This window comes from Pollicipes pollicipes, unplaced genomic scaffold (assembly GCF_011947565.3).
Source record: "Pollicipes pollicipes isolate AB1234 unplaced genomic scaffold, Ppol_2.1 Scaffold_2555;HRSCAF=2994_pilon_pilon_pilon, whole genome shotgun sequence".
Lineage (NCBI taxonomy): Eukaryota > Metazoa > Arthropoda > Thecostraca > Pollicipedomorpha > Pollicipedidae > Pollicipes > Pollicipes pollicipes.
The window spans coordinates 16215937-16222107 of NW_023596136.1; positions in this window are offsets into that span (position 1 = coordinate 16215937).

Below are 6171 nucleotides of genomic sequence, written 5' to 3' on the forward strand. Positions count from 1 at the left end.
GAGCTAGAAAATAATCATGTTGAGGAATCCGCTTAATAATCTATATTGATCTAGCGCGAGGCGAAGGGCTGAGCTATTTTTATGTGGCATGGAGGATTGTTTCATGCTCGCTTCCGATTGTATATGAATCAAGCCAGGAGGGTACAGACCATCCTCCTCGGTTGTTGACGTGTTTCACAGAAGCGGTCTTTGTGAGCTGGACTAAGCGCGTTTCATCACACATATTAAGTGTCATCACCTGACATCATTAAACATGGGCGCGGCTGCCCACGTCTCGGGTTACTTCATTTGACCCCTCACGCCATGTTAATCAATGTTGGGGAGATGTCGCGTCGTGAACAGGGTACTGCGCCGTTTGAAAATAATTTATATTTCTCCATACAGCACATGCATATATGATGCACTGCTTCAGTGCCATGGCATTAACCCAAAAAACAGGACAGCGCAATATGACATCTCACTGACCTTATATATGTCTGATGTTTGATGCGTTGGTTGCTGTGTTACCGCGTTCGGCTCGGCGCAAGGCGCTCAAAGTACGGCAGCCTAAAAAAAAAAACAATACCAGTGCACGCGTGGGACCGAACGCATTGCATGGCATACTTTTGGAGCAGTTTGCCGCGCCACGCTACGACAGGTTGCCGATATTGAACAAGGCGTGAGGGGGTCATATGAAAGTGAATGCTTCGCATGTAAAGATATTGAAGCAAGCATCAGATGTGGTGAAACGAACACTTTTATAGCTATTGATATAATCTTTAAGCGGAAAAGACTGCTCCAGATAGCACAATTATCTGTTCAGTAGGCATGCTACTCAATTCGTCACGGCTTGGTTACGTCATCGTACCGTGTACAATATGGAGAGCCAATTGGCGGCCGTTATATCTGCATCTAGATATAAAATATGTTATCAGATATATGTTACCGGATACGTTATATCCGAAACCAGAGGGGCTGAGGCCTTAAGATTGTGGGCAGGATTACGAACGGCATTGAAAGGTATTCAGGATGGTTATTTCAGTTCAAAATCCGATGTAAATGTGAAACACTCCCTTTAAGCAAGTGGTCGTGCGCATGGGTGCTCGATTTCAGAGCAGCTTCCTATTAAGAGTACCATCCGATTGCGATACTCGAATCAGAGTTCTGATTACGATGCTCGAATCGGAGTACCTTCCGATTACGATGCCCGAATCGGAGTATCTTCTGGTCACGATGCCTAAAGCGGATCATCTACCGGTTGGGAATGTTTTGAGACGTCGGGGCACATTTTGAGCTGTTGGTTCGCGTCTCAAGACTGGGATACGGTTTGTGACGCGTCCGCGCATAAGGGCACGTTTCCAGGCATCAGCGATACTATTGTAATTTCAATGGGCGACCATCGCTCGGATGCTCTTCTGTGTGCTTCCTCTCTCTGGACATATTCGCATACGGTATGGGCGTCCTCAGGGGCCATTGGGGGCGGCCCTCCAGGGTTTGGAACACCCAGACTCTGGGACGTTATTCTAGCCGTTGAAACATCCTGTCGAATCTAATAGACATTTTTTGAATGCTTAGGGGTCTGTGGTTCGAAGCGCCTTTTTATTTATGAGGGCTTTCTAGACTTGGGGACATTCTCAGCCCAAAGGTACAACATGGCCGAAAGAAAAGACCGTCTCACCTTTTTGCAAACTTCGGGAGCGCCCTTAGAGCTATCAGGGGCACTTCCAGTTATAAGACACCCGTTATAAGTATAGGTGTCCTCGTCCACAGAACAGGCAAGGGGAGGGGGCAGGGGGTCGAATGAGTTATGGATGGAGGAGTATTGAGGGGTCTTCCAGTCCTGGGAGTAAGAGACTTCATTTTTGGGGCACCTTCTAGGCTTGTCAACGTGTTCACAGACCACATGGCGCCCCTCGGTCCTCGGGGCGTCTCCTTCCCTCCCGCCAAGGTTTGGGATGCCTTCGAGTCTTGACCAATGGAAGCCCGCCTTGTTCTACGCTGTGCCAGGCGCGCCGCTAGGTTACGGACCTCGATCAGGAATGGCGACACCGTGATGACTGGGAAACGCGTCCTCCCACAATGTTCAGGACAGGGGATTGCTGCCTGCAACCTCGGAGAATTACACGGTACCTCGGAGAAAAAAAAAACAAGCTAAAGGCGAGGCCAGCAGTTTCAGCTGACACAAACCCGAAGCAAGCCGTGAAAAAATGGATAAAGCCAAACTTGGACCCGAAGCCATTTGAGAAAATATTGGAATTGTGACCACCACATTTATTGGGAGTACCACGTTTCAGAGCTTGGCATTCTCTTCTACCAGTGCTCCACAGAGTTAATCTGGCAACCCAGCCGTCACGTCACCGCAGGGCACCTTGGCAAGCCATAGCATTGTAAGCCTATAGGAAAAGATCTCTCAAATAGTCTCAGAAGTAAGTAGTAGTGATGCAGATTGAAAAGGTGCAGACGGCTGAAACTCCTTCAGTACCAGACAAAACGTGTGTACTACGCCAGGTGTACTTTTGGAGCTCAATGTCTCAACTGTGGGACGTAAGTCGTCTTGCACGGGCGTTGCAACGTTACGTCAGCATAGGTGGCGTCAGTGGCACCAACATCTGATTTATAGATGGTGCTAGTGCTGTTAATTGGTTCTTATACTGGCCCGGTTTTCCGAGATGCTTTCTTTTGCCTCCCCCCCCCCCCCCCCCCGAAGCATTCTGCGTGTTTTGAATGCAAGCTGTGCTTGTGAGGTGTGAAATATCTTAATACCTTGCATGGGACATATCTTTCCTCTACAATGTTTGATCATCAAAGCAAATTCATGTCCCAATGGCCTGCCATTCTAGTCTAAATGCCGTACAACGTTCTGTTACTTAACATTGTTCACCTATATGTGTGCACCCGCTAAGTATGGCGTTCATTGTAATATTTGGCAGATTTTTCTTGATTGACGCTTTTAGCCCTCCCAAGTTCCCTAAATATTGAACCAGTGACACGGCTGGTACTTTGACAAGGGCTTTTCATTATAAGTTACTTGGGTGTTTTTTATCCACGAAAGGTAGCGACCGCGAGAGCTTATGTGCTGGGGTCAGATGCTGTCACTTCTCTCGACCACACCGAGTAACATTTTGAAATGAGCCTTATTTATTCTGCGGAGGTGTGGAAAGGTGTGGCAAGATAACAAAGTGTACTATTTGAGTAATATGAAGCAATGAACCCTGTCGAGAAATGCCCCGTGAGTGCCACGGCAAATGTTTTGCATTTGAAAAGGTGCAGACCTTGAGCTGTCGAATCAACATCCTTACGGTTTGAAACATAGCGCCTAATACGGCTCCAGATCACATGTCAAACAGACGCATCACTCCTCTCGCTAAACCGAAGCAACCGAAGCTCTTAACACATCTGCATAAGGTCAGCAGGTGAGTGGAAGAACAGCTCTAGCTCCAACGGGGACGCATTCTGCCCATGTATGAGGTGCAGGGCATATGCAAAAAGATCACAACCCGAAGAAAGCTAAAACTGGGTGCATATGTTGCAATGTACCGGATGTAATGTATGTATGTCTTGATAGAAAGACGCTACAGACATCACTGCGATGCCAGAAAATGATAGTTACAAAATGCCGGAGGCGGAGGAAGCAACCATTTTACCCAAAGGGATCAATAATAGTGGACCAGCAGGGCGTAATGCAGTCTGCATCGAGAAGCAGAGCTACCCGGACCCTTTGCGTCTAGGCCAACTGAGAGTCCTACGCTGCAGCCGGGAATGTATCGCTAGCCGTCTACACACCAGAACCAGACACTCTTGGAGCGCGCTCACCAGCTCCAGGAAGCGTGGCGGGACCTTAAACCTGATCATACCCCTACAATCCAACCACCGGAACGGTGAGGAGCAAGCTCGGTCGGCCCGAAGCGTCATTGGCGATCAAATGCGTTTCTATTAACTACTCAGTGGCTGTGCTCCGATTAAGGCACTACTCTGCCAAAGTTTAGAGCCCACACCATCATATTTTCAAAAGTATTTCACAACTGTGGATGGTGATTAGACGTCGGTTCTTGCGATGCATTTTCAGCGCATTCAATAGCCTGAACTCGGCGTTTGATCACACATGTAACTGCTGGAATCTGTTCTGTGTTTTTCATGATTAAATTTTGTCACGACAAAAAAAATCGTGATTTTTCAATTGTTTATGATGTCTCAGTGATATTTCAGTAGCATTTTTTAAGTTACCCCGTTAAAAGTATGACTTGGCAGCTTGCCAAAAATTTAAGGATTTTGGCGTGCCGGAATCAACTTAATCCAAGTTTTGCTACGGCTGTCAAGCTGGCAGCAGTTTTATGTCAAGCTGTGGGTCGACAATCCGGGCTCTCATGACCTGCCTGCGAACTGGTAGGCTGAAGTCATTGGGTCTATGCAGCTCAAAGCCTGAAAAGGTTGGGTGAACATACCCAATGTCAGAGATGAGATAGCTCGAAGTTCGAGGCTAAACAGAGCGGAACCTTTTGATACAGTTCTATATTTCGTGGTCTTTTAAGGACAGACCACGGCCGGTTGCTGCCTGGTCCTGCTCTGTCGGTTGCTGCTCGCCGCCCGCACCTGCCTCAGATTGTTGCGCGGTGTTCCTAAAAATGATAACTTTTACGAAACCAGATACTGCAGACACATTTTTGTGCCTAAACGCGCACAATGAATGCCCCCGAGGAGGCAGAAAACTTGAGCACGATCGCACGACCTGCCGAAAAATGCCCTCAGAAACCTTTTGGGAGGGAGTGAGGCGCATCCCATGACAGCATTCTCCACCTTGTCAACTCTCCTTCCAGAGAAGGCTTGAGAACTCATGAAAGGGAAAGCATGCATAGGTCATAGCCATACCTCTGCCTAGATGACCAGCCTCTGCTTCAGCGCCTGAGCTGCCCCAGGGGTCTGACGCCGCCACTTGTAACTGCTTCCTTTTGCGTCGTTCACTTCATGCTCGCACGCAGGCATCGAATCGAGGTTCTTTCCGATATGGAGCAGTTCAGACTTCCAATCACTTTCATAACATTTTTGCAACAAAAAGTTTCGAACAGAAGCTGTGGCGCTTGAAATCGTGAACGGGCTTTATCAGTCAGCGACATGAAACCATACCGTACTGCGCGTCTTGCCTGATTTATTAATGCTGGGGCGATGGCCACGATAGTTTCGGTTCACACTGCGCCACAGCACGATGTTCCGCAGACATTTTCGCGAATGTGGTAAGATAAAAATAGCATTTATATACACCTTAAGCTTAACACCGCGGATTAGCGCCGCGCCACAAGTTTGTGCAGGCCTGTAACCACGACAACGACAACAGTGTATTTTTATGTAGGCATCGAGTTCAGCCCTACTGAATAGTCTGATATACAACATAAATATCTACTAAAACGCTCCTGTTTACCTTCGTTTTATATTTACATACCAAAAGTCAGTCAAATCTCACGGCATAAACGACGCTGCTGCAATTTTATAACATTAATTTTACATAGGGACCCATCTTATTGATGAGACGCCTCATCTAATGAGAAACATTTAGTTCCCGCGAGTACTTCACTGGTTGCCAAGCTCACATGACCTATAAGGTGAGAAACTGTTAGTTACTCCAGTCGGTTTTCCTGACTCTATCGTCCGGTAAAGCAAAGGCCTACAGTTGACACGTACCGAAAAGCTACTGTTAACGGGGTGGAACTTTGTATTTTTCATTGGGTGACGAAACTGTGAACTTTACCCACCCTTTTTCCCAGGGGCATCACGTATTTCATCTACGTTACTCTATGGTCATAACTGGTCTTAATATAAGAACGAAAGGCCTTCAGCTTCGGGTATTTCAGTATTATGAATTCAAGGTTCTTACGTTTACGCCGTACAATATACCGGAAGGTACTGGTTGGAACTCACTGTAGTGCTAAACAGCGAGTAATTGATGTTAAGTAAACTCTGTAAGTACTCCATGCTATGAATAGAGACGATACAAGATATTGAAGTTGATTTTGTCGTGTTGGCGTCAGAGATGGCACCGAATGTTCAATGAGCTTTGAATAGTCTCGGAAAGAAGTGATCTCTGCTATAAAAACTGTGCATAAAAGCATGATCTTGCTTACAGCCTGCCACTCGTAATTTTATCAAAGCGTGAGTTACAAACATGTTTTTAAGTATCTGTGAGACATTTGTAGACGAAAA